Raw genomic sequence first — 13,481 nt, 5'->3', positions numbered from 1 at the left:
CCAAATTTAATATATGTAATTTCTTATAAAGACTTAAATCGTTTAATTATATGATATTTAAAGTCAGATCGAAGAAATAACATATTATAAGCAATTATTGTCAAAAAAATATCATTCCAACTCGAACAATAGCCTCAAGATTGTTGTACTCTAAACATCGAATAACTACACAATCCATCTTCTCAACATAATCCCGTGATACGTTTAGCAAGCTTTCTATTGATATGTTTGGTAGAACTTTGTCATTCTCACATATATTATTGAGTACCTTACAACTATATTAAGATAATTAAGTAAATATAGAGGTGATATGAAAACAACTATAAAACATATGAATATTCAGTTGAACATGTATAGTACCTTATTTTGCACCTAAACAATTTGGCAATAGAAAAAGCCCCAACACGTGAAATAATGTCAATAACAATTTCTTTAGGAAGGTGTTCAAGTAGACATATTTTTCGAGTTTCAGGCTCCATAATAACAATTATCTTTAAATGTTTTCCTTTGCAATATTTCAAGTGATTTAAGGTGTACAAATAACTAATTTATAAATACACAAAATTTATGCCTAAACAGCACATGCTATATATGTCGAATTTATATAAAACAACATAATGCTCGAATTCAAGTGAATCGGTTTAATGTACACTCATTCGATCTTCATAAGATTTGATTATGGTAATATATAATTTCCTTAATCTATACGATCATAATATATTATATTTTATAAACAACTTTACTTATATGTTTTAACCACAAATAACTGATTCATATTATTGGCGGAAATCAAGGGAATTGTATTGTGTAAATATTCCGTTTTTTTGTGGTTTATTATATTTTAACCACACATTACAGAATATTTTAAAAGCAATTATTATTGGCATTTTACCTAAAATATACTTGGGGAATGAAATCACTATATGTAATATATTGCAAGATATATTATACCATGATTAAATAAAGTCCATGATTAACTTATACACTTATATATAGTTTCTATAAATAAAGAGTAGTGAGATACAGACAATATATGATTCTGATACATGACACCTACCTATTCGAATTATTTATTACATGCATATTACTCATGTATCTGATGAAACTGATGCATTATGTATATAACTTTTGAAATGTAAAATAACATTTATTACAATCAACTATTTCTTTAAGCGATTAATTTTGTTACTTCTACGTCATTTAAATAAAAAAACTTGTTATGAAAAGTATGCATGTATGTTACTATTACACTAAAAATATTCACAACTACCTTCATTTTTTCTTATTAAAAATTAATTTTATATCAATTTCCGGCTGTGGTATTACTATGTTTGTATTTGAAATAAAAAAATATATATATAAGAATATAAGATCAAAATGCGAAACTCGGAAAATAAATATATAACGAAAAAATATAACAAACTATTATAAAATAAAATTATTCGAACATTCAATGACATGGTCCAAGTAAATAGATAAAATATTCTTTGAATTGTAAAATAAACGTCCTCAAACAAAATCAGGCACTTTATTCCTTATATCCTTAAAAAGTTCATATAGCACCCCCATAAGTGTCATCTACTCCTCCATTATACCCTTTAACTTTTTGGTAGTTGATTGCTGCATATCAATTGGAGACTTATCAATCTCTAAATCTCCATTCTTTTCCAACTTAATAAGTCGCTTTTGAGGAGTAATTTGAGATGCTGATGATTCATTTTCAGAATTTAACATGTCCTATAAGGTAAAATATAAAAACAGGTTAGTAGGAAGTAAACATTAACAAAATGGAAACTTTTTTTTTTTTTGAATTTTTAACAAAATGGAAACTTAACTAATTAATAAAAACTCAATCATAAAAAAAACAATATACATAAAATAATTAAGAGATTTAAATTAATTTATTTACAATATAGAAAAAACAATGTCAAAAAATATATTTCGTACAACATTTAAACATACCTTATCACCTCCACCAACCTTGACACTTTCAGCTTCATTAATCTTCTTCATATATAAGTCATGCTATGAAAACAAACATATGAATTACAAAATTAAATATATATTTGAAATGTAAACATAACACAATTGAATTAATTCCAAGTTAAAAATGAAGTTGTAATTACCTCAATCTTTATATACAGTCCCATCCATTTGTCGATAATACTAATATCATCAGTTGTGCTTACAACGGTGTATGTCAAATTTTCATCTACTGCATTGTTATCTGGAACCTTCACTTTGAACAAATATCTTTTGAATTTTTTCCTTGAATAATGCAAAAGTTAGTTTTAATTCCACAAATATGCCCAAAAAAAATAAAATTCCATGCGTACCGTCCACGTAGGATGGCACGGGAAAAAGTATTTTTTTGTTTTTGCGCAGGTAAACCGCTACTCTAAGTAGCGGTTTCCTTTAAACAAAACTGCTACTCTAAGTAGCGGTTTCCTTTAAACAAAACTGCTACTCAGAGTAGCGGTTCACACATATAAATCGCTACTCTGAGTAGCGGTTTATATGTATGAACCGCTACCTGGAGTAGCAGTTTAACTACAATGAATTTCGGCAAATGTAAACCGCTATTCAGAGTAGCGGTTTACATACAATAACAAACCATACTGCACTGTTTCCCCATAACTGGCCAAAATGCCAGAAACACAAAAAATTCCAACAATTCCAAACAATTGTCCAACCTGCAATTCCAGCACCAAATTCCATCCAACAACACCAACTTCATCCACACATCAATCACCAAACTCCAACTTCATCCACACATCAATCACCAAACACCAAGTTCATCCACATTCAAATTTATCCAAGAATTTCTTAATTACGAAGTTAGATTAAGAAAATATTTCAATCACAAACAAAGTTTAAAACGTAACATAGTGTTAACTAACTATACAAACAATAAATGAAAGTGCTAAGACCCTATCTTCTTCTTTTGTGAAGGTCTAAATGAACTAGGTGTGGTCTCATGAGACTCTGCAATGGCATCAAGAGAAGATGGAGTAGTGTCAGAACGTCATCGATAGGTCCTCTGACAGGTTGGAGGCGAAAGCAAAGCTGTCGTGGTAGATATATGGGCAGCAGACATAGAAGATGTAAAAGTCGTTGTATGTCCAGCAGAAGTAGGCACTCCCTGTACGATGTGGCCATGTCCAGCTCGGCCAACAACATCAATACACAGTCCCCTCATGGTCTGCAATGTCTGCGCATACAACTGACGCACCATATCTGGAGGCAATGACTCAGAAGCATCTAGTACAGCGCCGCACCTATGAGCAACATCAGATAAAGTATGTGCCTGCATAGAAAGAAAAATACATATTATATAGTCTTATAAATAAATAAAAGTACAACTACAAATTATTGGACTTACCAGTACTATATCTGCAGACGCAGGCTGATAATGTGTAGAAGGAGGTCTCCTCAATGGATCCGTCATGCGTAACCTCGTGATGCGACGATACCATATCATATACTCCTCAATGGCATGAGTACGACCACTAAACGGAGTGCCCTGAACTATGTGCCCCTCGCGCTCATCCCACTACGCTATATAAGGTCGATGTCTGAGCGGATAATTCTTGTTCTTCGAACTCCGATCTATGCCATGATGGGATGTGCTCGTATCACAAGGTGCTGGAATCATCTGCTCGAATGTAAACGGGCGCATAACTCGATCTGGAAAATGAAACTCCACAATGTCGAAACAAATAAGTGGAGCCACTATGCGCCATACATGTCGATCAGCTCGACATATAGCAGGTAACAACGCCAGTCTCACATCTGTATATGGCTGCCAAGTCATCTACAAAGAAAGAATCTTGCAAATATTAGGCATGTGAGAGATGTCTACCAATGTATATAAGTTAGGCATGTAAGACCCTTTGTACCTGCTCGTCCGTCTGATGGTCAAGTGCATCCCTGTAGTAAGGAAGTCCACTTGCTAAGTGGGACCTAGTAAGGTGTACCCGAAGCCAACTGAAAAGAAATACACATTAATATCCTTGAGAAAAATGAAACTAAATAATGTCAACAAATGTGAGACATTGAATATTACCTGACAGCTAAGGGGTCAACCCTCGGAACATGTTGGGAGCCTAAAATAGGAACGGCATTGTCAAACTATGGAGGTGGGTCCCGCACCCTTGAAATCTGAGGTCTGCCGATGTGTATGTGCTCCCATGCCCAAATCTGTAACAACAACACAGGGCCACCTAACTCCCTCGCACCCCTCTGTGATGCCCGATATAGCTGTCGATACAAGTATGCAGGGGTCGCACTACCCCAGCTATATGTCCCTGCTACGTCGAGATCTACCAAAAGTAGGAGATAAAGAACCTGGACTGCATCTCCACTCTTGTCAGCAAAAAGAATGGACCCCATCAAGACAAGAATATAAGCCTGTGCGAATCGCTGTACTGTCACCTCATCAGCATCGTTCGGCAACAAGAAAAAATGATGCCGAAGCCATGTCAATCTCAAAGACGAACCCTGGAGAAGTTTGGGCTCGTTCTCCGGTGTGGTGGGCCAAATCCCTAACAAATCGAAAACTACTGCAGCTCAATTAACCTCGCCTCAACCAGTAACAGGTGGCCCATGCCCTCTAAGTCCAAGGATAACAGCGACATCTTCTAAAGTAATCGTCGCCTCCCTGACAGTCAAATGAAAGGTATGTGTCTCCTGCCTCCATCGCTCCACTGATGCCGTCAGAAGTGGTCGATCAATCTCCAAACCTCCCCCTATCAAACGATGTATGCTAAGAAACCAGCACGCTCAACATACCGAAGAACCATATTATGAACCTCCCAGTCAAGAATGAGACTATGATGATGCAACCGACACTATAATACCGTGTCTGCTACTCCCCTCCAGGCATCCTCACTCCGATGCTTGTCCTGGAGGGTGAGAACGCTGAGATCAGTGGGGCCGGGAAAGATGGATTGCCATCAGACCTAATAAGAAAAAAAAACATATACCGGTTAGTAACATAATGACGACTATGAAAATAATATAAATTTATGAAATTTAAAAAATATGAAAACATTTACCCAGATGTTCCTTCACCGTTCTTATTAGGACATCTTTGCTTATTTGTCCCGAAACCTTACAAATGCTAAATCTATATTTGCCAGGCCTATAAGCTGCATCCATTTCATTTTGTATTCGAGTGGACCTTGGACGTCCAGCTCTACGTTTTAGCCTCTCATCAGCTATAATTCTCTGACCATGATATGGAGAACAATTACGCATATCAAGCACAGGCTTGAAAAAGGACATATAAGTAGATCGATACTCAGTAGTCAGAATAGAAGCGTCTGCAAAACCACTATATGACAAGCTTCGGTATCGACATACCGCGAGGACATGAGAACTAGACAACTTATATATTATGACTTTCTCACATGTACATGTCTTCTGCATTAAGTTCACCGTGTGTTTCTTTCCACTACCTTTCCCTGCAATACAGTCTCCACGTCCAGTAGTGACCTCAAATAGCCCTCGTTCATAGTCAAACACAATCACCTCATGAGCACCTGCCTTCTCCATGTTCTTTTCAATGATGGTAGTCGCCTTCGAGCTATAATCATGGCCTTCCTCAAGTCTTTTTCTACCCAATTCTCTCCTTGTAACAAAATAAGAATTGACACGATAAAATGTCATTCTTACCAAAGCAGTGATCGGAAGACATCTTTCCCCTTTTAGGACACCATTAAACACTTTAGACATGTTCGTGGTTTGCACAACATATCTACACCCACCATCATGATGAAGAGACCATAGATGAAGGGGAATGTCCAACAGATATCTAGTTGCCTCGACATTAATGGAGCCAATTCAATCCATATAGTACATAAACTTCCTCTTCTACCTAGCATATGCAACTTTTCCGAATAGATTCTTGATGGCAACATTCTTATACTTCGTATTCAAGTTTGAAGCAAGATGTCGCACACAAAATTGGTGATGTTCATATGGTTCTTCCCATCCACTTTGAGGCTCGTTCATAGCTGCAAGGATACCCCTATGACGATCAGAGATGACACACAAATTCTTTCTATCTGTGACAGAATGTTTAATGCAAGCTAAAAACCAAGACCAGTCCTCCGTGCTTTCTTCCTCCACAATAGTAAAGGCAAGTGGGAATAGCTAGAAATTAGCATCTGTTCCCATAGCAATCAAAAATTTGCCTTTGTATTTCCCGTACAAGTGAGTACCATCTATAGTGATAAAAGGCCGACAATGACGGAATCCGGTAATGGAGGGTTTAAAGGCCCAGAAGACCCTCTTAAAGATGTGCGTAGTAGGATCTTGTCTTGGGATCGTACACCAATAAACGACAGTGCCTCCATTGGACTCTTTCAAGGCTTGCAAGTACCTAGGTAACTCTTGATACGACTTATCCCAATCACCAAAAATATTGCTTATTGCCTTTTGTTTGGCTAACCAAGCTCTCTAATATGTTATTGAAAATTGATATTGGTTCTTCACAAAAGTCAAGATGGACTGAACTTTGAATGAAGGATCAGTCCTAATGAAATCCTCGATAAGATCAGCAACGGAATCTGATTCTCCACATGTTATGTCTCCCAAACAATTGCTTGCATGTGGATCACCATATCGTACAATTTGAATGAAACGACTTAGTCATGATTGCACACAACCTCCATGGACAGTGACACTTCCTTTTGGCACATTCAATGACATATTTGTGGTTTGACTCTTAAACTGAAACATCTGGTTTCTAGAGATCGACCATGCCTTCAAAAAATTCTTTAATTGCTGCAATGAGGCAAACTCTTGTCCTATCTCAAATTCAAAAGCCACAGTCAAGGAACTAGTGCAATTCCAAGTCATCCATGAATCTATCAACCTTTGATCAACTTCATCAACTCTAAGCCAATCTTATATAGGAACACCAGCCTTTATTGCCTTGTCAGCTATTTCCCTTGCATCATCATCCTCATCCCTATCGGAATCCACATGCTCCTCCTCATTTCCCAAAAAATCAACATCATTTTGATGTAGAGTGTCGAGATGGAATGTCGATGGTATGTGGGGAGACGAACCAGGAGAACTAAACTCATTCATGTGCTAATTGACATAATGTGGGTCTAACAACATGCTAGTAAATAATTCAAATTGCATACTAGGAGCTGATGTCGGTACCTCCATGCTATCCCTAAAGTCCATTGTAAGTACATAACCCACATTACTTTGAAGATTTATCTCCTTGGGAACTTGTTCAATGTACACCTCCATTGCCATGGCTGACGTTTGTGTCACTGACAGCCACATAGCACTCAGTGACTCGTCATCTTCTAGTGCAATTGGCACATATTTCCCCGACATAGGGTATCTCATAAATAATTTCAGTTCCACATACATATGATAACATCCAACAACGTCATATACCCTATTCAGAAACTCTTGAAGCATAATATCGGAATTGATGAACAAATTTTTTTTCCTTCCACCTCTATACACAATATCAACATCATTTTGAGATAATTCACCATTCCAATAAAGGTATAGAGGATATTTAGGTTGTTCCATATTCTACATACAAAAAATATAATGTTTAAGTTATTCTTATTCGACACATTCAAACAATATGAACACCATTCTTCACCTATACTAGTAGTATTTGCAACTTAAACACAACAATTCATGCAAAATCAACCATCACAAAATGCTCAACACCATTTTTAACCACAACCAATATCAACAATATATCACCTTCCAATTCATGCAAAATCAACCGTCACAATATGCTAAATTTTTAACCAACTAATATCAACAACTAAATTATACTAATCAAACTAAACAATTTCCATCTAACAACAGTTACAAACCTAAAATACATAACAAATATGGCATGCTAAGCAAATTAAATTTTTAAAAAAAAAAACCAAAAATAAAAAACTCACAAAAATCAGTTGAGGCTGTCGGTGGTGGTGCGTCTGGCGTCCGGTGAGCGACGGTGATGGTGCGCCTGGAGTTAGTTCACTTCTGTCGTGGCTGGGCTCCGGTGGCCGGTCGTCCTCGCCGGTGGTTTTCCTGGCGTTACTTCGCTGTTGTCGTCGTAAGAGAGAGAGGAAGAAGGGAGCTTGAGAGAAAATAATTTCGAATGTCAGAAATTAGGGAATAAGGGCAGATTTGGGGATTTTATTAAACCGCTACTCGAAGTAGCGGTTTCTTTTAATGAACCACTACACCAAGTAGCGGTTTATAGGCCTGGGTCCAAAGATAACTAAACTGCTGCTTAAAGTAGCGATCAATGAGTATCAACCGCTACTTAAGCTAGCGGTTAATTTTAAACATAACCGCTACTTAGAGTAGCAGTTTGTATGTGTAAACCGCTATTCCAAGTAGCGGTTTAACTTAAGTACAAAAAAAAAAATCTTGCTTGCCGTCTTACGTGGACGGTACGCAGGGAAATTTTTTTTTTGGGGACACATTTTGGAATTAATACCCTCTTTTGCATTATTCAAGGAAAAAATTAAATATCTTTTGCGAAGGAAAAACGTGAATTCTTCAGGAAATGTAGTTTCAATAGCATCCTTATAAAGAATAAGAAAGTAAATATATAAGACCATAGCATAAAAAACAATACTTACTTCTCAATAATAATAAAAAAACGTGAAGTTAAAAAAAATAAATTGTAACAACCTTGTCTTGCAAGTCCAGTATTTCTTTGGCTGTCTTACCAACCAATTTAGATACTTCTTTATCAAACATTAAGAAAGAAGCATCAGCATTCTTGTCTGATACGATGATTTTGATCTTGAACCGATTATATTAGTATTATGTGAAACAAAGATAAACCAAAAAATACACGTTATATGCTTATTATTCATTACTTTAAAACTAACATAAAATATGTAATGTATTATTAAATTGTATAATACCTCGGGATGGTAGATTTCACAACATGATTGTCCTTCCTACATTGGGTTACATCCCCTTCTTTAACCAATCCACTATTACATCTTTTGCAAGCATCATAGTACCAACTATATTGAATATCAATATCTTCTATAGTTGCCAAGCAAACACATATTCCAGTCTTAAATTCAAATAATAATCTTTTTATTTAGTAAAAAAATATATCAATTAATTGTTATTCTTATATAATTAGTTTAACAAAATAATAAAGTCATTAACCTTATTCATCTCAAGCAAATATGATACATCCTTGATCGATTCCTCCTTTAAAAAGTCGCTCGTGTCATTAGACAATTGGGTCAACTGTCCACTCTTTTGTTGACTACTTTCTGGGAAGCTACACATTTCCAAAAAGAAATATATAAATTAAAGTATAATAATCAAGTCATATAACAAATATTATATTACTAATTTAATAGTACGAAACAGAAATATAAAAGGAAATACAACCTATCTTTGAAGGTGATAATTTTAGGAATATCTTGATTAATGAACAATCGTGACACATATTGTGAAGTGGACACTCGGATCTCTCCTAAAAATGCAATGTTTGAATGAGAAACATCAATTTTATCAATAATATAAATAATATTATACTAAACTTTAATATATGGTATATAAAATATAAATGCTTTTCATACGAACCGTGAAAATTAGCTATCTTTTCAAATTGAATAATGACAACTATAACACCATCATTTCTTTGGGTGTTGAGATAATGGGTCATCTCGTCAGCATGGGTTGTCCATAGCACGTAATTCAAACTTGTATTACTAAAGACATTATGCATCAAAGTAAATTATAATATTGATAAATATATGTATATGACAAATTGGATTTTAATAGTAATTAACAAAATAAAGATTAGTAGATAAAATATAACTTACTATGTATCAACCAACTCAATAGTCATCATTCTAGATTTAGCCGTCTCAGTAATACCACTATATCCAGTGAGTTGTCCAATGACATCTAATATATAATATAAGACATGAGTTACATTTATGTATCAACAATGATTTTATCAAATTAATAATAATATAAACCTTACCAATATAATACATATCCGGTAACTGCTTTGTTATAATATCATCAAATTTAGCAAAAGTGAATGCAAACTTTGGAATATCAAGAACTTGACATTTCTTTAATTTTTGATCCATAATTCAGTGATATTACACAATTATGGTTTGTTGACTTTTCCAGAGCACCATTATCCCGAACCAAAAAAATTCGAAATTTGTTTAAATTCACCCTCTTTAATACTTGTGTAAATTGCATTATTAGTCCTCTCTGACAGCTGGCTTGAATCTTACTACCCTGAAAAGAGAAGTTTAAAACTTTAGTAAAACATAATAGTAAGAACATATTTACACATTAAATGTTATTGTTTTATTTGCTCTTACCTCAACGTCCATTAAAACCATTTCAATGCTTTCCGTTTCAAGCTGATTTTTAAAATTAGGTCTCTCCCAAACCCTAATAATTCGGACCTTAATAGTGCATAATTTCATTCCTTTAACAATTTCAGTAATAGAAACTATTTTCTTCTCATTTTGATTTTCAAAAGCCATTATAAAAAATTTGAAAGAGTGTTGAAATAAATTGTGCTAATTATAAACAATATTTATGCATGTGAGAAAGTTGTGTTTATATAGGCAACCATATAATGCAACACAATAGAAAAATAATATTAAATATGAGAATATTTCTTAAATCCAATTAGTTATCAATTTGTGATTAAGTCATTCAATTTAAATTACGGATATATGAGTTGATAAAATCAACATAATATGGTAAGAATATAAATTAGTAGGAAACTAGGATCAATTTAGTGAAGTGGATTTTGGTTGATTATTATAACTGATATTGATTGATAAATGAACAAATTTTGGGTATATTTTATTGATTTTCATATATAATTAAGGGTGATTAAATATTAATATTTCCAAAAACAAACACTAACAATTTTGGTGTCAAACTTTACGAATATTTTAAATTGATATACATAAACTTTATAAAAATACTATTACATAAACCGGAAATGATTTGTTCATTTATAGAAAAGATTTAAACACTATATGATATGAGATATGACCGAATAAATATATAAATTCACATTTTTAGATAATGATACTTTCCTGATATAATAAGATTTCCAAATGCACGATTTTTACCACATCAACAAATACATTTTTTTTAACAGTTTTTTTCAACGACGAAATTGCTCGATAAAAGTATTTGGTAGGAAAATCTTGCGCCACAAAGCATAACTAATAATCAGAGAACACTAATAAAAGTTAAACATACATATCCGATATGAAAATCTTAATTATTCAACAATGAATAAAATAGGATAAGTAGTCTAATACATTTAATTAGACAATACATTCATAAAATATTTTAAAATATATTATAAATAACCACGCTAATCCTTGATAATTCGATTAATTCCACTAAGAACTTCGGTTGAAACTTCACCTGTAAGCTCAAATTGGTTACGTGCATGCATGATTTGAGCTATGTAACCAACAGTACCGTGTCCATTTCGATCTAAAATATCCAACTCGGTTGTAATCTCAATAATCTTCTCCTCGTAATTTGAAAACGCTTCAATAAGCTGATTAGTTGCATCCACATAATTTTTCAATTGTGTTTCAATTCTACAATCGTAGAGGACGAAAATTGTTGAACCCTAGTTTTGATAATGACAAAGAAACAAAGATACAAACTAAGTAGTGAACTAATGAGTTATTTACGTGTATGGTGTTTAAGGTGTCAATGAAAGGAACTGGGAGAATACGAAGTCAAGGAAGAAGTCAAGAGAGGATTTCGAAGGCTAAGTAAAGAAGTTTCTATGTTGATACTGGAGCAAGCATTGGATCAAGAAGAATAGAAGTTAGGCGTTTTATTTTCTAGTTCCAATGTAAAGGAACAAAGAAAGAATGGTAAGGAACAGTGGCAGTCTATTTGAGAATGAGAGTTTGTTTCTTTGTAAGGAACAAACTAAGTGGCACTAACGAATATGTTAAAGGAACTTAGTTAATAAAAGGAACTAGACTTAGGCGTGCAACATTATAACGGTTAAAAAGATATTTGAGTAAGTCATGCCTAAATTATAGGAAATTAGTTATATCTAATTTCAAATGATAAAATCAGTTTTAAAAAGAAAATCTGTTTAAGGAAAAGATTTTATTTTTCGAAAAATTAAGAAAATAAATATCCGGTTTTTAGAAAGAATTTGTTTAAAAGATATTATTTTCTTAAAGATTAAAAATTCAGTTTTAAAGATAAAAAGAGTTTTATAAAACTGATTTTCGGATAAAGCTCAAGGAACTCCTATTACTTAGGAGTAGTGGCTAAAATTATCCACGTTCATTTGTAGTTCATGGGATCATGGGACATGATGTGAAACGTGTTCCTTAGGGGAAGGAACATCATGGGTTAATGGACTAAACATGTACTCTAGTTTTAATCCCACGTTCTTCATTATTAACACTATAAATATAGAAGTCTAGATAAGTTCCAAATAGTGTCTGACTAAGTAATTAAGTGAGTTTAACTAATTAAGTGTCAATGCCTTCATTCTCTCATAATAGCCATTTGTTCTTTGCCTTCTTACTCTAATTCCACTAAGCTTATTTCGATCAATTGTATTTTGGTTTTTGGGGTAAGGGAACTTTGAGTGAAGTTCTGTAAGAGGAAGGCTTTGAGTGAAGCTTGTATGTGTGAGAAAACTTCGAGTGAAGTTGAGAGGAACTGCTGTTAAGGGAACAGTGGCTCAGGAACTTGAGTTTAGGAACTCAAGGTGTGGCTCGAGTTAGAATTAGGTTGTAACAAAGTTGTTTGGCCTAATTAGTGAAAGTGTTGAGTTTAAAATCCCTAGTGGTCGAGGTTGTTTCTTCTTGTTGGGCCCAAGAAGTTTTTCCTCGTAAAAATCCCTTGTGTTCCTCTAGCTTGTTTATTCGTTTAAGTTTTAATTTCCGCAAAAAGTTACGTTTATTTCTACACCTACAATTCACCCCCCCTCTTGTAGTGTTCCTAGGGAAATAACAATTGGTATCAGAGCAGAACTCACGTAAGATAGGAAACCCTATTGAGAAAAAGATCCAAGGAACAATGAATACCACCGAGAAACTTGAAGAAGGTTATTCCACTCAAAGGCCTCCTATGTTCAATGGGAAGTACTACAACTATTGGAAGAACCGCATGGAGATATTCATCAAAGCTGAAAACTATCAGGTATGGAGAGTCATTGAAGTTGGTGATTTCGAAGTCACAACTACAAATGACAAAAATGAGGTAACTCTAAAACCCCTCTCTGATTATGACAAATCTGATTTTGAAAAAATGGAAGTAAATGCCATGGCTATTAAACTGTTGCATTGTGGACTTGGACCCCATGAACATAATAGGATCATGGGATGCAAATCCGCAAAGCAATATGGGATTTACTAGAAGTAACCCATGAAGGAACTAATGAAGTTAAAAGATCGAAAATTGATTTACTTATGAATCAATATGAA

This window comes from Beta vulgaris, chromosome 7, assembly GCF_026745355.1.
Source record: "Beta vulgaris subsp. vulgaris cultivar EL10 chromosome 7, EL10.2, whole genome shotgun sequence".
NCBI classification, from domain to species: domain Eukaryota; kingdom Viridiplantae; phylum Streptophyta; class Magnoliopsida; order Caryophyllales; family Amaranthaceae; genus Beta; species Beta vulgaris.
This window is presented reverse-complemented; position numbering follows the sequence as displayed.